The sequence below is a fragment of the Melospiza melodia genome, chromosome 2 (genome assembly GCF_035770615.1).
Source record: "Melospiza melodia melodia isolate bMelMel2 chromosome 2, bMelMel2.pri, whole genome shotgun sequence".
NCBI lineage: Eukaryota > Metazoa > Chordata > Aves > Passeriformes > Passerellidae > Melospiza > Melospiza melodia.
The window spans coordinates 73,293,843-73,319,296 of NC_086195.1; the positions used below are offsets into that span (position 1 = coordinate 73,293,843).

The 25,454-nt window shown below is 41.2% G+C and overlaps 1 long non-coding RNA gene across 1 annotated transcript; it reads right to left on the reverse strand.

Moving 5' to 3' along the window:
* Positions 1–18,922: 18,922 nt before the first annotated feature.
* Positions 18,923–24,964, reverse strand: LOC134414361 (uncharacterized). The gene is made up of 2 exons (XR_010026708.1): positions 21,708–24,964; positions 18,923–21,134 (listed from the first exon to the last, which is right to left on the reverse strand). It is a non-coding gene; the product is annotated as an uncharacterized LOC134414361 (long non-coding RNA).
* Positions 24,965–25,454: the final 490 nt, after the last annotated feature.

Genomic DNA, 25,454 nt, shown 5'->3' on the forward strand with positions numbered 1-25,454 from the left:
AGCTGCTGAACTTTGATGATTTTTCAAAGCTGTACTGAAAAGCAATTTTTTGGCTCCCAGTTGAAAGACTTGTTTTAAATACAAAGAACAATGGTTCGGGCTGTCACCAGCTTTTTTTTTTCTTTTGGCTGAAGGAAAAACAGAGGTCAAATGCATGCAGTTGCCAACATGTTTCATCAAGATGTAATTTTGAAATAGTTGGTGGCATAAGAGCTGCCAGAGCATTGCTGTCCAATTCACTTCCCAAAACTTTCTCAGAGGGAGCTGAAACAGCACTTACTGAATACTAAATAGCCATTTTAAAGTGGCTCACATGAAAGCTGGATATTTAGCACATTTTCTTCCATTTCTTACTCTCTCCTTTTATGTATGGGAAATTTAGGAGTATAAGAATGTAAGAATGTCAGACAGTGGGTACTACTCTGAGCCAGTGTGGAGAGGAATGCAAACTGCAGCAGCAAAACACAGTGCCAGATGAACCCAAAAAATCAGCAATCACAGGCAGGGCTCTCTTGCTTTTCCAATGGGTAAGGCTTAAACAACAGCCAATGAATCTGTGCTGTGATCAGAGACAGTACAGGAAGTGCCTAACCCCCAGTGTCACTGCTCTGGCTTTATTGTAGTGGAACTGGTTCTAGTTCCTGGTTTAACAGCGCTACAACAGCACACAGAATCAAGCCCACCAGCACTCAGTAATTCAAAGCTCAGCTCAACACCACTGGTGGGAATGAGAAGGAAGCCGTCAACAGAGCCTGCTGAATGCACGAGCCCTGGGTGACTTCACATCTACAGTCTGTCCTGCCAGCCATCAAAGCCTGGAGTACAGTGCCAGCCCAGGTGTGTGCTGAACTCCTCTCTCCTGCTGCTCTCTGCTCCTGTGTCTCCCACAGACTCAGCAGCTGGCAGAGTGCACTGGGGAGAAGGTCCTTAGCTTGTGTCATTCCCCGCTGGCTTTACAACCTACAACAGCCAACTACGTCATGCACAATCTTTTATTTTCCCTGTTTAATTCCTTTCAAAATAGCTATCCACTAGATTTTACACAGAAACTGCCTTGTGCTAGGAAAACGTGGGTTTTTTCTCCTCACACACAGCTTCTGCTGAGAAAATGCTAGGTTAAGCAGAGTTCATTGGAGTTGGGTAAACCAATGTGGGAACTGTGTGTTGTTTTTCCCTCGCTGTGGGGATCAGATCTCAAAGTTCTCTGTGTTGGAGTTACTCTTTAATCACATGGACAGCCTCAAACCCATAAATAGGCTGTAATTTAATGTACTGCATCTAAGTTTCTGCTAGTGGATTGAGCAATGCCCTAGACTGTGATATGCTGCATTCCTGTGTCCCTTCCTAAACCAACAGATGAATCTTTCTTTCACCTCTTTCACAGCTACAGGAGTGTTCAAAGCTGTACATGAACCATCTGGGCACTGAAGGTAAACGGTCTGAAAAAAGAACAGGGCATCTTCTCTGGTGTGTGCGTTTAAACTGAACATCAGTGAATAAGTAAATATTTTCTTGGTAGATGGACTGAAACATGAGACCAGGAGCCAATCTCTCTGAGTTCTAAAAATACGTGTAGTTCTTCCTTCAGACCACAGGCAGTGCCACTGGCTTCTCCCACCTGGCTTTGGGGAGTGGGGGCCCTGTGTAACACAGCTGGGCATTTATCCACTGCAAGAATGCTTGACACGATCACTTTGTTTTCTTAGCGCTTCGCAGACATTTCTAAAACTCCATTCAAATCTTGATGTTTAAGTATTTGACTCAGATTTGATTTATGCTTTGAAAAATCAGGTTTAAAAAACTGCTTCTATAACTTGATTTATCCGAAGGCGATGGCAGGTTTTTAATGACTTCACCTGATAATGAGCACTCTTGGAAATCATAAGACACTGCTGAAGAAGTGTTTCAGTGTGAGTTTTCTGGAAAATGCTTGTAATAAATCATTCCATTTTGCCCACAAGCTACTGTATGCTGGGAAAATGTCTGAAACCCTATTTCTAAGACATTTTTGAAGGCAATGACAGTTGGAGAAATACATACAGTTAAAAAAACAGAGGCGCAGTTACACCTTTAGCTGAGAAGCTCACACAAGTTGACATTTGGGCAACCACCATTTATTTATTTCCCCATTATTACTCAGTGATTTTTGACAGTTTCTGTCTGTAGAGGCTTCATACCTTTTTTCCAAATCCACATTCTTATATTCAACACTAGCAAAAGGGAATTTGGTGGAAAATGTCAGAATCCAACTTTATTGTTTACTAGAGAAAACAATATTGGGGTTTTTTTTAAGTTAAACTGTGAAATCAATTCCAGCTTCTACATAAGGAACTACATAAGGAACTATTCATAAAGTGTAACGCTATTTTCCTCTCAATTAGCACTCAATAAAATTGCACATTTCAGAGAATTGAAATACACATCTTTAATTAGCTCTAGGTTCATATTAATAGACATTTGTCTCTGAAAATATTATTATTGTGACCTGAAGAATTTACAGATGACAAGAGATAAAGGAAGAGCATAAGAAAAAGCAGCAGAAATGTAACATCTCATTAGAGGAGTAATCATAAATGTTATCTAACCCAACTGACCTTTTACCTATTTAGTTGTTATCAGCCAGTTCATCAGTCCATTGCTCTTATGTCGCAGACTCCACTCTTGCAGAAAATGAAGGTGGGGCAAAACCACATAAGGACTCTGAACAATTTCGGGGAAGGCTCTCTGAATTATAAAATCATTGCCTGGGCTCATAAAAAAACCCTGCAGGTAAAAGAAACTGAAATAAGCTACTACTCAGAGATAGGGAAGTCACAGGAACTTCATTAGAGCTATCACAAGGTATTACAGAACAATAAGGGTCAGAAATCCCTGGTTAAGAATCTATGGAAGAGGGCAATGAGGAGGGATCTGTGCAAGAGGTTATCAAAAACTGCTCTTCTGTTCTAGACACCTGAGACACCAAGTACCCTGCAATACATGCATATTTAAATTGCACACACTTTTGGTCAGTTGCTCAGGCACAAATTTTATTCAAGCTGAACAGCTCAGTTGAAAAAGGTGCAAACTACCAGAGCTCCACTACAGCCATCCCTGACTGAGGATAAAATAAAAATAGGACAAGGATTTGGTGCCTAGGAGAACAGAAGCAGCTGGGAGATGACAGACTAAGCAATTACCATTACAGATTCATCGTTTCAGAGCTCCCCAGCTGAAGGAGAGGGAGCGGTTGTCAGTGCAAAGCACGGATAATTTCAGTGTCAGCACACGGCCCGCTGAGCACAGGGGTTGGCCAGCAGCCTTCCCGCTGGCCGCTCCGCGGGTAAGCGCTCTGGCAGTCAGACCACGCCGGCCACGCTCTCTGTGCAGCTCCTGGTGCACATATCCCAGCTATGATGCAACCTGCAGGGGGGAACAACCTCACAGCTCATCCAAACTCCTGCTTTAGGTTTTAGTAAACTTTCTATTTCAAAAACATCTCGGTCTCCAGGGCCAGTTTTATTCTGGACACTCCCAACAGCAGTAGCAATGTGTCAGGAGCCATGGCCACTCCTCACACCAGCAGGTATCTGCATATTCCCAGTGGAGCCGGTTTATAGCCAGCCATAGGCTCACCCTGCTGTGGGAACGTGGGCCTTAGGGCAAAGTACACTGCAAGGACCTGCATTTGCTCACCTGAAGTGTTTTTTTTGTTAAGCAACTTTGGCTGGCAGCAGCATTCTGCACAGGAGCAGTACCTGGGGGTGATGCAGGAAACACAGCCCCCTCTTTCATTGGCACCTCAGTGAAGAGTCCCGCTGACTTCACTGGGACTGTGCCTGAGCCAAAAAACTGCACATGAAGGAAAGACTCAAGGGACCTTTAACTTCCAGCATAGAAATATTTCCTGCCATGCACCAGCGCACTGTAGCATCAACGTTCTTCCTTGCTTGGCCGGCATTTAAGCAGCAGTGAAGAATTCTCAATCTCCTTCTCCAAAATCTTCTGAAGGTTAATGCCTATTGAGTGCCTTAAAATACTTCAGTGAGAAAGGACTGTAGTAGAATACACGGTCATTCAGGCATTTTGATGAGAATTTTTTGCTTAATTTCCTAGAATTAAACTGCCCAAGCTGTGCTCACAGGTTCCTTCCAATGAGGGGACGGGGGCATGCCAGAGGACAACAGCTACCTTCAGCAAACATGTCAGAGAGCAAAGTTATACTGTTACTTCTCTCTTCTTAATAAAAGAAATAATCGAGAATTTGTATGCAAAATCACCTTTTTAATTGCCACTTACACAGTTTCAAATATTGAACATTCAGATAAGCAACTGTGTTTATGTAGTTTGTTATTAGTTACTTCACCAAAACCTGGCAGAATCTCCCTGTCCAAATTCTGTATGATTCCATCCAGCAGGTCCTGAAGTATTCACTTTGCATGTTGGTATCTTGCACCAAAAAGAAATTCTTTTTGAGTGAACTATATAGTGGTTGATGAAAAAATTATTACACAATGTAGGCTCTCACAATGTCACATTTTTTTGCAAAATAATTTGAAGATTCCAAGTAAGACTTCTTTTATTCAAAAAATAAATATATCCTTTCTGAATCAAAGCACTTCATATGACATTAAGTACAAAGAAGAAATGTACTTCTTTGGAAATTCTGAAATAGACATACAAGAGCTCATGGGAGCAACATTATCCGTAACAGTGATAAAAGCTGAAAGCTGATTTTTTACAAATTTATAGCAGAACACGATTTTCTTTTACAATATAGAGCTTCAAACAGCTTTAAGAAAAACACCATTTTTAAAAGTCTGAAAGGCACATAACTGGACCATAAAACGTACTAGCACATTCACTAATACGTTTTATGTTACATTCCTAAAGAGAATCTGTGGGACTCTAGCCAAGAGAAAGACTGAAAATACCAGCAAGATCCTTTGCAAAGTACTAAAAGAGTGGCAGAGAGTTCCTTTTGGCTCTTGGTAAAATTAATATCCCAAAGCTAGAGAGTCTGAAAAGCTGCATCATTCAGTTGTATTGGGACGAGTGGCTACATAGACAAACACAACAATCAGCAGTACTACGACAGCCAGTGTGGGAAGCACCACCGTGGTGATCTGTTGCCGGGCCTCTTGCATTGCCTGTTTTCTCTCCTTTTTATCTTTGGAGGTCTCTTTCTTAGGTTTTCCTCTAAGCTGCCTCATCCTCTTCTTTGGATCTTTTTTTTGCTTAAATGTGGGACCAAAGGGAGTGGAACAGCAGAAGATTGTCCAAGGTCTTTTGAAACAAGATGCTGAAGAATTCCTTTTCTGTTGAGTGCTTGGCTATGCAAGAAACTGCAAAAGAAGAAAACAATTCTTTTGAGCAAGATCTACACATATTGCAGTCATTAAAAACATTTGCAGCTCCCTTGGTAAACCTTTCATCCAATGGGCACCAACGGAGCTTATTTCAAGGAAACAGAATCATGGAGTTCAGCCCATCCACACAACACTTTCCCCATAAAAACCAGAGCAGTTCATCATGGTGTGTATCAGTCCAAGGACCCTGAACTTGTATTGTACTCTGTTAAGCCAGAAACAAAGCCCAGCACCATACATTTTATCCTCCAAAGCAAAGAAAGTAATACAGCTAAAGACTTAATGAAAATAATCTGAATTAGTCTTGCATGAACACAGGTTCCAGCTGCCCTTGGAGGAGGCAGGGAGGAGGCTCCCTGCTCAGGGGCTGTGGCTCCCTCAAACCTGCAGAACAAGGAGGGGCAAGCACACACCCTGCCACAAGCCTTTATCATCCACAACAGGTATTTATTGGCATAAAGGTACTCCAACAGGAAGGAATAGGGAGAAAGAGCTGCTTAATTTAATACTTCTGGTTCTGCTGCCACACAACAAAGTCTAAATCATAACATGACTCAGTGCTGTCACACTTATTGCAGCTGTCATTGACAATTGAAAAGAAGCCCAAGCGATAATGAGTCTGCTAACAAACCACTGGTGTAGACAAGCAGTCATCAATAAAGTAGAATTTAGTTGTTCTGAAGTATCTCCTAGACAATTTTTAAATACAGAAGTATCTACTAAGTGAGATTAACAAAAACACAGCATGGTGTGAAAGCCTCTCTGAAATGAGAGTTAGTAGGGGCTTAGTATTTCCATACCCAAAATTATTTTGCCCCTGAGATGCCTGGAGCTGTGCAATTCCCTGACTGCACAACGAGGGTGGATGCCAGCCATTGGTTATATTCTTCTCCACCACATCCCCCAATTCTGCCATGGCACAACAGCTGAACACAGGCCACACATAAATAAACACAGATTTGGAGGGTAAAAATTACTGGTATCAAATACTGAGTTGAATCAAAGTAAATGATGTACTCAGGTTTTTCCATCACTCTAATATACTCAGAATAAAATGTATGTAGAAATTAGTGGGTTACTGCAACTTCCTCTTTTCTTTCCCTCTTCTTTAAATGAAAATGTAAAGATGATTTTAATGTGCTGCTGTAGATGAGCAGCATATGTCAACAAGCAAAGGTGCAAAGCTCAGTTCAGCCCAGACATGATTTCCTCTTGATTTGTCATCTCTGGTTGATGATACAATTTGTCTTATAACTACTTTTTCAAAAAACTAGAGGTTTCACTGAGAGTGAGATGCTTTATTTTGGTGTTGCCACTCAATCTCATTCATCAGCCTCATCACAAAAGCACAACAGAGCTAAAAACATTCAAACACTCACATACAGAACAAGAATCCTCACCTAGAGGTTATCTGCAGCTACAAAGGACTTTTCATCCTTCCTCACAGGTAACAACCTGCCTGCCGCGAATCTCATCCAGACAATTACTTCACATCATTTAAGGTACAACATGGAATAACTCTGGTAAAATCGGACTGATAGAAGTGACCAGACTATCACAGCAAGCCTGTGGTACCAGAAAACCAGCAACAAGGCAAAGACTCAATACTTCTGGTTTTATATGGTCCACCCTGGATGCAATCTAAACAAATAAACAAAACCAAAACAACCATAAAAAACTTCACTCCCAACAAAAAAAAAAGGCTCAAGCATGATGAGATCTCAGTGTTCAGCTGGATTTGTCAATTTTATATTCTCTGCCTCTCCATCTTTCAGGAAGTTGTTTTCTGATCATAAACTTAACAAGTTCAGCTTACAGTCTGAGGCAAACCCTTCATTTTTGTTTTGATAGAGCACAAAAAGGGAATTTTGGTGCCTAAGATATTTTTCAAAGAGGAAACAATAAAATTTAAGTCTTAAAAAGAATCATTTCCTTCTGCACAGTGCAACATTAGAATCAAAACATGTAACAGGTTTAGAGACCGGAAGTGCTCAATGAACTTCACAGTGGAGAGGTAAACAGGACCTGGATGGCACAACTACACACAACACCCTGTTCCCATCTTTAAATCAAATGACCTTTGTAATTTCTAAACTTCCATAATTTTCTTCTCAGCAAATCTTCAACTCTCTCTGACTCAGGGTGAAGCTTTTGATATACACCACCTGCAAGCCATGAGTTTCTGGTTTGATGGTGTTATCACTTCCCTAATTCCTGAATTTCCTCTGGGGCAAAACAAATTTTTTACCCCTTCCATTTCCATTCCTGCTCCTCCTCTGCTCACAAGATTTATTACCAATCTCTAGAAAAACTACTATGCAAAATAAAGTTTTACCTTTGTTCTTTGGGATAATTAGCCAACCAGAGCCCTTCAGGCTGTATTTTGGTAATATTTTCTGTTTCCACTGTTAATGTAGGTCTGTGGATTTTGTATCTGGATTACCACAAGACCCAAGAAGTGATGGACAGCAAAAGCCTCTGGGACTTTCTGTGTACCACAGTAACAAAGAGGAGCTGCCATGAAACCAATCTCTCTAACAATAAGTATATGCCTTGCTCTGTGCAGCACCACTTACTATCCAGACACTAAAAACATCAGGATGTTTTTTTTAAAGTCTCTTTTGAATGAATATTTCATTCTGAAGCAGAATTCTACCAAGTTAATTACATACACTGGCTAACATCTGACAGCTTTGAACAGCAAGCCTTCCTGCAAACGTCAGCACCACTTGAATTGCAAGCTGACACTCTCTAGTTTGGGAGGCTGGCATCAATCTCCAAATACGTATCCAGTAGACTGGATAGCGTTCCTTGGCTTTGCTACTGGCAGAGATGGACTCACACAGAAACTGACCCAGAGTTTTCAGAGAAATGAGCCTTAGGGTTCATCTTAACTGAACCATAACATGGACGTGGTGAATCTCTGCAAGTTGCTGCCAGGGTCCTGCTGCCACCAGGTGCCCAGCTGTGACTGCCAGGATTGGACAGTTGCTGCAAGAGACAACACTTTCCCATAGGAAAAGTCCAGGATGTTGTAGATTCTGCTATGTTCATCCTGGAATGAAACAGTGCTGAAAAACTAGTGCTCAGCTGGATAGGAATTAACTCTACAGCCCATGTAGTACAAGCACATTCAGAGTGCTTTACACTGCCAAGCCTCTTACCAGTCCCTGCAGACTTCACTGACTACTAAAAATTATGGGCAGAAAGAAACAGATCCATAAAGCACATCAATGCAGTGACAGGGGCAGGATTACAACATTAGGGTCTTGTTCCCTGTGGCGCGCACAGTCCACGAGAACAAATGATCTGACTTTACTGAGCTACATCCTCCCTCAGCCAGCAACCACCCTGCTTGTGCTCTGGGAAGGCTGAATGCCAGTGAAGAGAGGCAGGAAGTAATACAGCATTGGGATGGGTGTAATTAACAGTCTCGTTAGCACTGCTCATTTAAAACATCTCAGAGCAAGCCACTATCAAAAGGTCAATGAGAAAGTGTTGTCCCACAGGTACTTCAGTCTTGTGCAGACCCAAACCTTGCTGCACAAGAACTGGAAGCTCACCTTTCCTCCTCAGACAGAAGCCGAGTCTCCTTTCCATGCCAGTCTCCCCTGAACACGGGAGGGCTCTCTGCCACAGGCTGCACACATCCCATCCTCCTAAGGCTGCTTCCCATGGGTATTAACTGCTCAACTGGCCCAAACATCTGGCAAGGGGGAAAGTGATCACCCAACTGGTCCAACTACTGCCTGAACTGGAAAGCCAGCAACTCCCTCAGCAGGGACACAAGCAGAACATCAACAGAAGGGATTAACCCTCTAGCAAAAGTGGCATGTCTGTAGTCCACAACAATATTACAGCAGCCTGGCACTAGCCAGACACGGTAACTTCACCTTACTTTTATCAATTTTGAAATTTAAAATTCAATAATAAAATTGTAAGGGGTGACGAGGTTATTTTTAAGTGCACTATAGCAAAGTTTCCCCCAAAAGCAGAAACCTGCTGGCTAGAAAGAAACAATTTCGATTGCCAAGTCAAGACAATGAGTGTTGACTTGGTAAAGTTGTTTGAAATGCCCATCTCACAAAGCCTACCCCAGCTTGATACTGAAGAGCTAAGGTTTCCAGGAGAAAAAAACAGCAAAAAAGTTCAGGCTATGGAGAAGAAATCTAAAGACAACGTTCTTCATCATTCCTCATTGTTCATCCTTCTTCAACATAACACAAATTCACTAATTTAGTATTCTGGATTGCTTACTACAGCAATTACATGCCTCTTTGCCTATCATCAGCATTGTTTTTTATTTACAAAAGTGTTCTTCATTCTGTCTTCTGGGTTGAGTTACTCTCAACTGTCTCTGCAGAACTAATGCCAAAACCCAAAAACATGAATTGGTGGACTGAGTCACTGAAGTCACTCATACCAATGCTGAAGTATTTGACAGCATCTTAGACCAAGTCAATTGAGGCTAAGCAGGGACAATTTTATACCAGAATACTATAGTGGAACCTGACTGATATCCTTCCAAATATACCAACAATCTTCCAACCACATCTATTCAGTCTGTCATCTCCTTTATTTGGTAAAATTAACCCTGAGCTTCAGTAATCTGCAGTTAAAAGCTCCTCACACCACACAAGGCTATTCCTGTGAGTCTTGAATGGCAGCCTCAACTCAGCCTAGACCATTGCTCATGGAGTACTGAAAATTTGCATATGCAACACATGCACAAAAGATTTTGTTTATCTGCACTTCGGGTAATTGCATGTCTCGATGTCTAAAGAACTTTATTATCACCAACCCTACAGCATGAATGTATTAACCATGTTAAACTGACTAATTTTTCTACAAATCCAAAATTACAAATGTATGCAAGCCAATTTGGCTGAACCTGGCTTCATGATCCAGCTACCAACACTGCAACATTCCTGGAACAGCAAAACAACTTGAAATTCAAACAAATAATCTGACAGGAATTAATTTTTATAATTTAAACTTTCCCTTGGGGTATGGATGTTACTGAGACATTAAAAATAAAATCAAACAACAAACCAGCAGACAATCTGGACACAAAGTATTCAGACTGCCTGCCAGCAGCTGGAAAAAGGGACACAAGACATCTAAGCAGACAATACTCTTCATATTATTTGAGCATTAAAAAGCCCCCAAACCAGTAGTTCCCAATCACCGAGACACACCAGCATCAGAGTTGAGAAGAAGCCAAACCAACAAACTTATCAGCTTGTTACTTATGTTTGCTGCTGGGCTGATTATTTCAGGGTCATGCAGCCAGAGCTGCTGCATGGAGGCTGGAAGAGCCACTGGGCCCAAGAGCTGGAAAAAGGAGGTGGGGACCTACTCCAAAGGCAAGAGGAAGCCTGGCCAGCAGGGAGCCACTGCTCAGCACTGTGTGGCCATTAAAACAGGAGCACTCCTCATCCTCATGACAAAAACCATCCCTGCCACCAGAGAAACAGGACTGTTCCTTGAGTGCTGCCGAAGCCCAGGCCATGGCACAGCATCCTCTCCTTGCACAGTCCCAGCAGAACAGACACAGGGGCTCTGTGTAGCCAGAGCAGCAGTGCAGCCCCCTGCACACAAAGCTTTAATCCACCTTAGCTCACAGAACTTCAGCTCCCTGCAGCCGAGGCACTGACTGCTGCACAGGGACAGCAGCTTCTGGCAGAGCAGAAGGAACCCTGACATGCTGCCCCACCCAGCATGGCGAGCCCAAAACCCACAGGTTAGCTGAAGAAATATCATTCTTATTTCCATCCTTAACAAAAGTGGGGTTTAAGCAACAGAGACACGTTATTTCCTAGCTTTGAAACCAGGCAAACGTTTTGAGGTTTTGTAATGAATAACTGAACTGCATGTAATGCTGTTACACAAACAATGGGTACTGTTTAATAAAGGACAAGTCTTATTTTAGGCTACCCCACAGAATCACAGAATTACACAATCAGCTGAACTGGAAAAGGCCTCTGAGATCATCAAGTCCAACCTGTGACCAGACATCACCATGTCAAATAGTGGTCAAATAGACCATAGCACTAAGTGCCACATCCAGTCTTATCTTAAACCCCTCCAGGGACTCCACCTTCCTGGGCAGCCCATTCTAAAGTCTGATCACCCCTTCTGTGAAGAAACTCTTTCTACTGTCCAACCTGAACCTCCCCTGGTGCAGCTTAACACTGTGTTCTCTTGTCCTGTCACTGACTGTCCCACTGATTGGAAGAAGACTACAACTTCTTTTTAGGTAGTTGTAGGGAGTGATAAGGTCACCCCTGAGCCTCCTCTTCTCCAGGCTTCTTCTCCATGGGACACATACTAATTCTTTTATCATTACTTCATAACTGATTTTACCTTGAGGTGACACACCACATTTTGGATGGGGAATTTTCCTTCCTGAAACTCTAAGGTCTGGCCATTGCAGGAACAGTATCAGCAAGGTCACCACTTTCTAAGGTGATTTGACCATATTGGCCATGCAGCTAAATGGGAATGTTGAAAAGCATTCCAGTAGGAGTCTGGAACAGATGTACAAGCAGGAACACTGGTGCATGGAGCTCTAGATGAGGTCTCCAGAGAGTACAGTTCAGTACACAGCCTTTCTATCAACTGAGGTCCCACTCCATTTTAGTTCACATTTTAGTTCTGGCAGATAAGTAAAAAGTAACAACCCTTCCATCTTCTCTGGAGAACATGTTCATCACTTAGTGTGGCTATTACCCAGGTAGAACTTGGAGCAGCACTTGGGCCAGTTTGGAATTCTTCTCCCACACAGAGACAGAGGCTAAATCTGCCCGTGTTTGTGTCAGACCCATTAGGTACCCAGTGCCTTGCAAGCTTGGCTCTATGGAAGAAGATTTTCGGGGAGAAAAAAAGACAAAAAAGCTTGACTTTAACAGTTTTTAGGCAACTGCAGTAGTAAACGTCCAACAGTATTTCCATCACATTCAGGCACAATTATTACACATAATTTTTGACACTAAAAGTAAAATTATAGTTTAAAAAAAATCTTCATTATTTGACTGGTTCTGTGTAATCACTTTTGTGAGTGACAGAGCAAAGATTTGCCAAAGTGATTAGGAGTTCTGAACCCTAAAGTCTGGGCCTGCCCAAAGGATTAGCAAAACCCTTCCATTCTAGTCACATACTCCATCCCTCTCCCAAACCTCCCCAGACAACCCACTCTAAACAACACAAAAGCAGTTCCATGGCCAAGTGAATATTCCAGCTACAGGAGACCTTCTTACGGTACTAGAACACAGTTCTGTGCAACCACTAAAGAGGGGAACTTATTATCAATGGCATGAAAAGCCCCAATTTTTAATTTGTACAAGCCATCTCCTAATAAAACAAGCAATGACTGCAGCAACAGCCAAAAAAATAACTTTCCCTGTCCATGATCAAAATGCTCTGGGTCACGCATTCCTTCTAAACCGAAGCTGCACAGCAGAATTGATGCATACCTGAAGATAATGCTTGCAATGCTAAATTTGGGATCCTCTCTTTCAGTGACACTTTCATGATTTCAGAGTCTGCTAAAGATGAAGAAAAGCATTAAGAGAAAAATTTTTGCTCTGTGAAAAATGGATTTTCACGTTACAGCATGAGGCCAATTCCTAATATCACAAAATTTTACCTCAGTCTATTTGACTGTAGCAAGGAATTACAATTAGCAAATGAAAAGAACCCTGTTTTCAAGGGTGAAAGCTTTTAATTATACACAGAGCAATATGGAACTATTAAGATTCTGTTTGAAGTCAGTTTAACATTATTTTTTAGTGAGAGGTGGTGGCTTTTTTTCTAAAGCTGAATTGACCCATCATTACTGCAACATCACATTTACTGTAAATGCAGCTTTGAGAGTCTCCAAACTATTCACAGCATTTGGAAAATGAAAGTCATCACTGAATGCTGCCAGAAAGTCAGAGAGAGCAAGGCCGCCAAAGCAGAAAGCTATTTCTGTATGATTCTCACAATTCTAAGGACTTGGGTATAGCAAGCAATCTCCATTAGAAACAAAGAGCTGCAGATCTCTGCATTGGGGAGGCATTGTTAAACAGAGGCCAGGCGACCTGCAGTGCCATCCTGTCTGCCCTGAATGCAGCAAAGAAACTGAGCAGAATGCAATTAAAACAAAATAAATAAATAGGCAAGTTCTTTTGCTTCATGAACAGGTGGATAAATAACCCGTATTTTTCCTAGTAGAGAACCAACATCTAGATGACTTTTGCAACAGGCAGTCCAATGAAGAAATACAACTAATGTTTACTGAAAACACAAGAAAAATAAACATGTAATTTCTGCCACTGCATGAATTACATTCCATGGGGAGGCTGTAAAAGAAGAGCTTGGCATTCTGCATCTCCACAGCTACAGATGATCTTGCACATAAATGCAATAAACCACAACATCTAGCATATGACTTGGTATTATGTGTTTGCTCAGCTGTTTTCATAAAAGGTAATTTTCTCAGCTGTTCCTGACAAGGCTCCTTTGGATACAAAACATTTATCTTTCCAGTATATTTACATAAATTCAGTCAGTTTGTAAACAGCTACACTAAATAAATAATAACCTAGTCACTGGTGTCAGAGATCCTCAAAATTTAAGTGCTGCTTTCCCAGACCAACCTCTGGCATCTGCCAGAAGGGGCAGCAACAGGGACCTGGTGTGAAAACAATGTTTCTGTTTTCCGGTTCAGCTGTGTCAGCCCACCCAGACCTCGAGTGTCACTGCTCACACCTCCAGCTGAACTGTCACCAGAGGGTAGCAGCGCTCATCTCCTGAAATGACGACGACCTGGATGGGAAACACACTTTTCCTACATGAGGTCTGGTTGTTGCTTCCCCTGTTCAAGCTAAGGGGTTCCCAGCACAGTCACTCTTTGTGAGACAGCGTCACTATAAACGCCTTTGAGACAGATCCCCAAGGCATGTGCCAGGCACAATGCCAGCAAGTCCGAAGCCTGATGTTACAGTTTCCTAATGCAAACAGGAGAGCTGAGGGACTGTCACTGCTTTTCATTACAATTCTACTGTCTTCAAAACTCTGGCACTGAAAATTCATTGCAGGCTAAAGATTAGCAGGCAGAAAAATCCTTGCCCACAGCAAGAAAGGATGGAATGTTAAATCTAAAACCAGAGAAACCGCAGAGGCGAGAGCTGAGCCTGGACAGCAGGGGTGTGTGTGTGTGTGTGTGTGTGTGTACACCTGAGTGTGCATTGGAGAGGAGAAGGATGCAGCGTGACTGACAGAAGAGAAAAGCTGGAAGAACAGTACAAAAAAGCACAAATCTAGAACATCCAGAAATGTGTACTTCCTGACCACAATGTGTGTATGCTGGATCAGAACTATTTGTGAAACAGTTTCTTCAGAAGGCACAAAGGGAAATCTTGCTCTTCTAGCTCAAACATACAGAAATATCTGGCACGGGAATATGCAAGATGGACGTGCACACATCTGGGCTCCTGAAATCCCCCAGACAGTCCCACAGGGGAAAATGGACAGCACTGCACTGACAAAAGCACTTACCATTTTATTCTATACAGTATCTTAGAGGTATTCACAGATTTAAAGCACGCCTGATGCAATGTCAGAACACACTGAATGAGGGATTCAGATCTCAAACTCATCCCCTTTGGGGCTTGTCTGAAGTTCTGGTTTTTCAAGCTTTTCTTGGCACAGATAGTTTTCCAGTAGGAGGCTAAGGAAAGACTGCTGGCAACATGCCTGTCTCTCCCTGCTTCTACGTGTGACAGGGAAAGACTGCATGACTCTGGAGAGTAACTAAATCACACAGAAATCAACCCAAATACCATCTATGAAGTGGGTACCTGTTACTCCCCTCCTCACTCACTTTTCCTAGCTTTATTTCAGAGCTTATGCAGTGCTGCCATTTGGCAGATTTCATTCCCACCTCTGCTGCTTTCTACACAATCACTTCATCTGGATAATCAAGTTATCAGTGAATGAAATAAAAGCCTCCACCTTACACTGGATGAGTGTTACAGTTTTAGGCTAGAGCTCTTCCTCCAGCAGCCAGAAATCTACACCTTTCCCAAATTCATTTCAGTTACAGAAACGTTCTCAACATCAGTGTGAAAACAATGCAATCAGGACACCTTTTTTTGAAGGGGGGTGAGGGGAGGAAAGATAAGAACTGAGACTTGCAACACAGGATGGGTGGGGAAGTTTTTCTTCCTACTACTGGTCTCAGTAAAATCTCATTCTGTTTACTCCCCAGCTTAAACCTGAAGTCTTATTACATTTCACTAAACAATCCCACATTATAATAAAGCAGTAGGCTTTCCTGCCATGATTGATAGACTCTATGCAATTATTTAAGGGGAAGGCACATAATTACATACAGCTGGATTAGGCTGATCAAATCCCTGTTAGTGTCTGTCAATATACACATAATAAGACAGCGTGACATTAATGTAAACTAATTTAAATGCAGAAAGTTTAATTAAGACTTAATAAAATTACAAACAGAAAGAAGAAGGTTTTGCACATTCTAACCAAAGGGGATTGCTCGGCAAAGCCATCCTATAAACACAAACCTGTTTTGCCTGATCAACTCTGCAACATTGATTCTTGCACCACCTATTTATTCATATATATTCTTACTTACAGTTCTACTGCCAAGACTTTCCCCCATCTCAAAAACTGGGAACCAAAAGCAAATGCTGTGGAGCCATGTGTGTAACAGAGTCCATTCTGAACAAGCCCAGATCGTCAGAGAAGGATGTCTCAAGTTCCTCTACAACACCCAGCAAGTAACTATTGATCAGTACCACAGTTCAACATAGTACAGTACAAGTGACCTCCTTTAAAAGCACTTACCAAGACCAAAACACCACCTCCCCCTAATGCAACAGCCTCCTTTTCCACTCAGGTTGTTTTTAAAACAATCTGCTACATTCACAGCATCATTCTCAGTCACCAGTGATACAGGATACTGGATTAACCACAGTAAGCTTAGTGCAAGACTAAGCTTCACTCCCTGCTGCATTGTTCCAAGGGTAGTCATGCTTGTGCACTGCCTTAGTTGTCATTTTCCTGCAACTCCTGAGGATGTGGTTGCAATGATTTCCTAATGACAGCTAAAACACACTGAATGCTTGGTATGGCACACCAGCCCTTTGTGTAAGCCCATGCATGCAGGGCCAGGGAGATCTGGGTATGGAAGCCAGAAGTCCAGTTGTCTACACATGTTCCCTTTCCCCCTTCACTCAGAGAAAATTTCCAACCTAGATGCCCTTGCTGTTTCTGTGCATTTTCCTAGACAGTGACACAACAGGAAGGGTGCAAGAGCAAGTGTGCCACTGCAGACCTTTCTTCCACCATCAAGGATGTATGTGCTTTGTTACTCAAGAGCAGGATAGCAGATATTACACACAGCAATTCGCTCCTCCCCAACACACTTATGCTAAGATTTCCTGGTACGCTCCCTGCCAAATTAAATCAATTTGAGTATCTTGTTCAAGAAAAAAACATTACAGATTTTGATCTATTTTTATTAGTCTGCCAGTTGAGCCTGCTGCTCTGATCTGGTTTACCTGACAATTCCTTAGCTGCTATGCTCAGCCACTTGTCTGCAGAGGCCCTACAGTATTTCACAAATATTAGAAAGTTCTGAGTAAGACACAGAGTCCTCACCATGGCCTTATCCAAAAAGGCCACAAAAATTCTGAACAAGTCCATTTCACAAACATGAACATTTCCTGTAGAATTAGGTCTTGTCAGATGGGGGAAGAGGAAGAGGGAAACAAGGAAAAACCTGAGAAATGTAAGTACTAGAAAGGATTACAGTGCAATCTCCCGGAAAATATATTAAAACTCAATACCTATTAAAAAAGATGAAAAAAATCAAGCCCTCCTGTGTTCAATCACATCCCTCCAAAGCTCTTGGCCAACCTCTCCACGTTAGAGACAAATCACTGCTAGATAACCTTTTCTGAACAAGTCTATCACTTATTCTAGTTTATGTTCTGTTTCCTTTGGCAGCACAGCTATTTAAGTCATCCTTCTAATCCAGAGCCTATGGTAATTTTTCTTTTCTGTTCTAGGGCAATTCTTCAAAGCATCGTAAAGGCAAATTTAATAAGCAGCTCAATTTGTATTGCTTTCTATTTATAATACTGCAAGCACCTGCTGCTGCTGAGATCTTAGCACATTTCTGTCTTACTCTGCATAGACTGATTGGGATTAATCTTAATAGTTTCATATTTTAAAGCAATTTCAAGAAATATTGCTGCAAGCTGCTGGGTGGATTGGTTGGGGTTTTTTTTCTCTTTGGGGTGTTGCTTTTTTAGTAGGTTTGGTGGTTTGTCTTTTTTTTCCTTTAGTTTAGTGGTTTTTGTTTGGGATTTTAAAATTCTTACTGTGGTACCCTATTCCTATTGTGGTACCCCCCTATATTTATTAATATACTGCTGACCAGCTCTTAAAAATACAACTCAATTTGCTTCCTTGTTTAAACCAGCCACATTTGATATGTGTATTATATATATATATATTTATCATTTTACTGGAGTACTCAGTAGATCCCTCTTGTCAATTAAGAGCAGGCACTCAACAATCAAACCAAGTTACTCCTGGAACCCCAACAGTGGAAGTCAGCACTGGAGCTCATGGATGGTTTTGGGAGCTGTGCATGTGCAGGGAATGGGTGTTTAAAGGTTCCTGCCACGATCCAGTACGTGAAGGGTTTGAATCACGTATTATTTGACCTTCTCTCAAAAGAGGGATATATTAGTTTTTAATCTTATCCAAGTGCTTGCAAACACCAAGTGACAGCTAAGGCTACACAGTACAGGAGTTAAGTCCTATGTCTGACCTTTCAAGAGGGGCTGAGGAATCATGTCCTTAGGCACATCTTCAGAGTCTGTCTTCCACAGCTTACTGACAGAATAGTAATGGCTGCACCCTCGGCTGTGGACATCCTGGTATCTACAACATCAACACCAACTGGTCTTGCTGTTATTTCATTTGACAAGATGACAGATAGGAAGTTTAATGCAGTGGGGGGAGAGGAAGAAAAAAGTTAAGATGTAGTGCAAGTAGGTGAGCAAGACAACGAAGCCCAGACAGAAAGCACAGGAGAGCCCCCTTAGTGTGCAGGGAAAAAAAGAAACAAAATGATAACAAAGACAAACTAGCACACAGAAGAAAAGCTGCATGGAAGTAAAATAAAGTCTGAAAGAAGTGGATGGAAGAGCCCATCCATCAAAGAAAACCGACATCAGTGATGGGTATCACTTCTGCACTGTGTGTCTGCTTTTAGAGGCTGACAGCTGACGTTTCTACTTCTCATCCATCTCCTGCCTACGTATTTAGGCGTGATGGAGCAGCCTCCTCCACAAGCAGTTGGGAGACCTCATGGAAGACTTCACAGGATACTCTGCAGACAATTTAATCTCAAGAGTGACTCTCATTCCCATAAACTCCTACTCCAGAGGGGCTGTGCTTTTGGACTCCCTGCAGTATATAATATGGGCTTTATAAGGTAGGATTTTAAGTATTTCCATTAAAAACACTCCTCTTTACCAACAAAATAGAGTTTGATTGCTGTTTTTATTCACCCCAATCAACGCAACATTGTTGTTAAGTTCATGACAAAAGCACGCTCATGAATATGTAAAACAAAGTTTCCAAAACTGCTTTTAACTGCATTTGTTGGCAAATTAGGCAAATAGAAAGGCTCAGAGACAGGAAACATCATTGTAAGACAATCAGTAGTATGCTCTCTTCTTACTTATCAACAACAAAAGCCAATACAGACATTATCTTGGGAATCCATGGAATTTTACATTTTCTCTTAACATGACGATACAGATTTCCTCAGAAAATAAACGAGGCACAGGGAGACCTTGCATGTCATTTATAAAGAAGAGATGCCATTTATCCTTCAGCTTCTGGCTGCGGATTCCAAATTACTGTCCCAAAACATCTGTAACCTTCATGTGTTCTCATCTTCTTTCAAAATTACTTCTTATCATGTGCGGAGGTCTTGAACTTTTGCAACAGCTACCCTGAGTAAATCAGCTATAAACAGACATGCTATTGATACTCCAAGCCAACAGCTAATCATGATTTCTAGTCTTTCAAGCAAATAGGACAACTTAAAATGGCAAACATTGCTCTATCTACTCATCCATAAATTAGGAGTGACAATTGCAGATTATTACTCATTCACTCAGCGTTTGTTTGGCCCTGAGAGAACTGGCTTTATTCCAAGAGCTGGCAAACACTGGTTAATATACATGTAAATGTTTTATTTCTCTTGGAATAGGCAATTTCACAAAATGAAATACCGAATTAAAGATGACCTCCGTTCTTCTGCTGATGCCTGTCTTGGATGCTGTGCTGCTGGAAGCCTTTGCAAGTTTTTTTCCACACCAAGTCAACAGGGAAAAAGACACCTTTTCTTTTCAAAGTGAGACAATTTCACTGTGGAAACATGAAAGCTTTTATATAAATATTAATCACCACATTTGTCCTGGAGTTAAGTGGATGGAGACTGGCTTATATAAGGTTGCAGTACTGACTTGGAAATAGCGAGTGAGATGTACTGAAATGGTTCTGCAAATACTGCTCCAAATAAGCTGTTCCTCTATACAAGAACTGTGGTGCAAGGAGTAGATTAGTGACCCCAGTATTTAATCTGATGGTACTATAAAATTGCACTTCACTCCTGAGAGTGAAGAAGGAGAATTTCATCCTTTGAATTTCTGGTGGAAGTGTAAAGACAAGGAAAATGTCAATTTCCTCCAAAACTGCAACTAATTTGAATCGGGAAGAATAGACAAGACTAAGAAAAGTAATGGAGGTTCAACACAGTGGGAGGGATAAACCAAATATCTGAGCAGAAAACCCAGCAGTGGTTTAACAGAGCCTCTTACTAACCAGACCAAAACCTAAATATTCTAAATAATACCAAGTTATTGGTATTATTTAGAATAATGCTTCTGAGCATGAATCTCCAAAACCCAAGAGAATCAACAAACATGTTCTGTGCACTTCAAGATGAGGACAGGATACACCACCTCCACTCTCGGGTGGACTCTGAGAACCATCTTTTTCCTACAAAGGGCTGGAGGTACCAGATCTGCTTACTCCTCCTATGACAGAGTCCATCAGCCATTGCTTACCCCTCTTTTCCCCACAGAGAAGTGAGATTTCATTTCACAAATCAACCGAGATTTGAAACTAGAACTACAACTTGCAAAGCAGATTTCTGAGAAGGGGAAGAGAGAAGCATAACCTCTTATCTACTGTGCTGTACCATAGGTATCACCTCACTTTCCTTGAGGGCACACTGAAGTTTCAATCAGCTGAGGATGCTAAAAACAGTTCAAAATTGTTCATAAACCTAAACAGAAATGACACAGTATTAAAATATTTCACAACACCAAGTACAGAATTAAATACAAAATAAGGTACAAAGCATGGCTGAGATCACAGTAACTTGATGGAACCCACAAGCAGAAAACATACAACAATTAAGAAACCCCAGCTATCAAAACGGCTGCAGTCTAAATTCACCTCCTCTGAGTAAAAGGAATAGAAGATGAACAAACATCGATGGGAAGGAACTACCAACAGATGACATCTTCAAAAGATTCAGGACTATATTTATGTGGCAAGAGCTGATGAAAAGTTCAGTTCCCATTTGGCAACTCATCTTGATTGCTATTGCAGTGCTCCACAGGTTTCAGCCAGGTCTCTCCATGGACATGAACAACTATAGATATGGAAGGGACACCAGATCTGGAGATAAATACGTCAAAAACTGCAGACATTAGAATTGCTCTCCTTCACATTCTGCATTTTAACAGGAAAACAATTTAGACTTTACAGGCTACTACATTAACTAAAGCTGCTTTTGAAATATTTTCCATTATTTCTTCCCAAAATGATATGTTTCTTTTTCTTCTCACCTGTAGAAAACTACTGCTGGAGCAAGCACACTAACTAGTACTTGACATTACTTTAAAACTTGAACCTAATGCTGCACTTTTCCATGCTGCTTTCACACAAAGCTCACTCTCCCTGTTCTTGTGTGCCACTGCTTACATGGCACCTGGAGATCTCACAAGGAAACCTGCAGGAACAAAGGGCAACACAACAGAACACGACAGTGCCGGCCTCGGCTCTGAAGAGGATTTTAGAATTTATAACAGGGTCTCAACTCGGCTGCTCGGTGTTCTGCGTGGCTGAAATGAATACACAAGCCAGGCAGAGCTGCAAGAGAGGCGCCTATAAAAGGTGACAGCACTATTACCAGATAAGCCAGCAGTTAGACATCACTGATTACCACGCTGGACAGAGATTTTAACTCACCTAGAGAGCAGACAGCTAATCGGATTTCTTAATGGGCTTCTCTCAGTTTCACTGGGGCTGATGCATGCTGCATACAGGATTTGGAAGGAGATTTTCCCCCGAATAGCACATACTGCTTTACTACAGCATTCTGTTACCATCTTGGCTTGCGCTTATATAAAATACCAGATGGAAGTTACATGAACAGTCATTAAGAGGTTGTTAATCATTACACTCAAGCCATGCCGGGGCAGCAACAAAGCTGACCTCTTGAATAAATTGAGCTTGGATACAGGTAACATTGATTTTCCTAAAGAGGTTTCATTACTTAACTCTAGAATTGTGATTTCTTTTGAGAGTACAAAGTTAAGAGCTAATCCACTATTTACTATTTATTTTCTGCCAAAGAGAAACCAGCCCATTTTAAATGCAGAATATACGATAGATCTCCCTCCCTTTCATTGTTCTCTCCCCTCTGAGAAAAACTCAACTTCATAGGACTTAAAACCTCAAGGAGAAGGGGAAGAGCCCAGAAAAACACCAAAACATACAAACCTTTAAAAAAACCCAGTTCATCTTTATTCTACAAGCTTTTCCTCCAGAACTGAAAATCCAATGTGTATTTTTTCCCAGCTACTTTTATCCCTTATTGTTCTTAATGCTTTCCTAGAAATTACGGTTTTTTAGCACCCAAGTGAAAAACTTTATTTTGATGAAGGGATAGGGACTGTTTGGAGCCCAGTCAGTTAAAAGGCACGAGATAAACACCTTGATATGCTACATGATACTGAGCCTTTCTGCTGTATTTTCTCCTTTCCAACTCATCCTGGTTTTGTTTTTAAACAGGTATCAGAATCAACCAGGTGACTATTACAAGCTATACCATTAGATCGAAGAGTTTCCTCTTCACCTCCTTCAAGTATGATACAGATCATCCATAAAAACAAAGTGATCTGAGTTCCCCATTTCCCACAGGTATGCTGACGTGCTCACTCAACCACGGCAGTTATGTCCGTGACAAACGGAGAGTGTTACGGACTTGGGGTTTCCTAAATTTCTGAAATTACTTTTTTGACTTATTCACATCTTTGAGAATGCAAAACTTACTTAAATCTTAGAAAAAGATCTAAAGATCTAGGAAAAAAAGCAAGGAAGAGACAAAGTTTTTCAGAAAAGAAAAAAATATACAAAACCTCCAGAACACACATCTTTTACAAGGGGCAATTTCTTACTCTCCTGTTTTGAGAGCCTTGCCTCTTTCATACTAAAGCAACGTTTTCCCAAGCATCACTGCTTGCATTCATTTGGAACTTTTATGTAAACAACACTGAAATAAGCAGAAAGCCAAAAAAGGATATTAAATCACAGGATATATACATCCCAGAACCTTGTATGCATCTTTTTTAAGAGAAGAATAACAAAAAAAATTGGACATGAAAAAGAAATAATAGGAGGCAAGAACGTGGAACATGAAAGGTTTTTTGCTTAAGGTCCCTCATGTCTTAAGAATTTACTAAAAGATGATGTTAGAGCATCACCCTGAATTTCAGCGAATTGCTTCTGAGATGGCTTCTGTTGCAGCAGCTTTTGCTGGAATATTTCACTCTGGCTGTCAGCCAAATCTTTGCCATGCTGATGCCAAATAAACTGATACCCAATTTCAAGGACAGATGCTGTTGTGTTGACACATAATTGATACGTTTATATTCAGGACTCCCTGGAATTCTGAAACACTTTATTCACAAGAAATGCAACTGACAGCAGAATTCAAAGGGACTTGCACATAGCACTGCACTGCTGGTATTGTCAGCCTGGAAGGAAGAGATTGCCAACTGTCCAGGATGGTCAGGAATAATGGAGACCAAAAATTTTCCAGGACAAAGGAAAATATGGAGAGAGACGGCCCAGCAGTAAAGGTTAACCTGCTCAGCTAGAAGCCTACATGCCCAGAGAAACAGGAAATCTGAAAGTTTTCAACACAAGTCACATATCCCTTTCCTGCAGAGTTTCTGACTGCGTAGGAGATGGAAGTCGGAGAAACAACACAGCATTGAATAACAAATATGTCCATAATCTTCTTTTCTCTTTGACTTCCTTGGTTTCCTAGGCAGGAAACAGATTAGCAACTGTTAAAAAACATTTACCAAAGGTGCGTTTCAAAGAAAACATTATATACCCTGATCCTTGCATGTTCATTCTCCTGTAGACAATTTGTAATAAACTTTCATAAACAGCATTTATTTTAGAAAGCAACTATATCCCTTCTCAAGCTAAATACACACCTTTGCATCCACTGTCATGCTTACAGGAAAAAAATGCCAATGATATTACAATATATGCCTACAACCTGAGGGGTTTTTTTTTGTTTTGGTAACAGTGTAACATTATTTTCACACAATGAATAAAAACATGGGTGGAAATATTCAGCAAAAGGTTTCTACCCACTCATTTCACTAGGAAAAAAAAAAAACAGCAAAAATAAAATTTGGCATAAAGTAAAAGAGCAAGTAAATGCCAGTAGCAAAGTTTTCAGTCATTTATGCAGATAGTACATGCTGTCCACTACATGCAGTATACTCCACCATGATGCCTGTTTTTAATTAATATAAGGTTAAGCTTAAGAATACTTCTGAATTGCACTATATGGGCTTTATCAAATACACTTGAAGTTTGCAGATGAACTAACTGAATACATATTTTGTTGACAATTTCTTAAACAGTGTTTCAGACCACTGATCACAGCCCAGAAAGCTTCTGCAGTGGGGTACACTTCTGCTGCTTGAGAGGCCCTATCTAGGTCTCAGATATGGTCTGTACTTCTCCACCAGTAGCACAGGAAAGATTTCTTCTTCCAGTCAACTCTTTTCTTTCCACTGTATGAAAAAGGGACTGATGTTAATTCTTCAGACTTTGCACACTGCAGCTCTTTCCTTTAATTCTTCCTCTCCTGTGCTTCTAAGGGTTTCTAAGGGCAAAACTGTCACAAGACCTCTCTTCATACTGAATTTCTCCTTCAGGAGTGCCCAGCACAGAGAATACAGATGAAGTTTTACAAGGGCAAAATGCATTTATCATCAAAGTTCCTATCTCTCAAACCCCCAAATTTTCCAGTTAGTTCAGCAACACAAAATACATAAAATATCCAGGTTTATATCCTTGCAAAAGCACAAAGTACTTGAAAAGGTCAAGGAAGTGCATTAAGCAGAAAAGCTTTAGGGGCCAGGGGTTCTTTTTTCACTGTTTTGTGAGGCATTAGGAAAAAAAAACCCAAAATATTTTTTCCCAAAACATATCCAGAAGTTAAAAGTCAAGGAGCAATTGCACAGGTACTTTCTTTCCGAAACACCTCAAAACAACCAACTTAAAAAAACAAAAACCCACAGAACAAAAAATTTTAAAAGCCCACCCCAAAGAAATCACATCCCTCCCCAAACCACATAGAAATTTTGTCAGTCACAAAGGATAGCTGGGCCTAACCTCACACTGGCATTTGGGCATTTCAGGAACATATATAGAGAATCATAAAATGGTTTGGTTTGGAAGGAACCTTAAAGATCATCCTGTTCCAAAGAGAACATGAAAAAACCAGCTAAGCCAGCTGTCAACAGCTTTGATTTACCAGAAGCAGACATGGGGCATGACAGGGTGCTACAGCACAGGCAGACCCATCCTCCTCACTCCTGTTCAGGGGGATCAGATGCAAAGCAGCTCCAGATGCTGTGCCTAAGCCAAAGAAGGCCATTCCCTCAGCACTGCATTTCACACTGA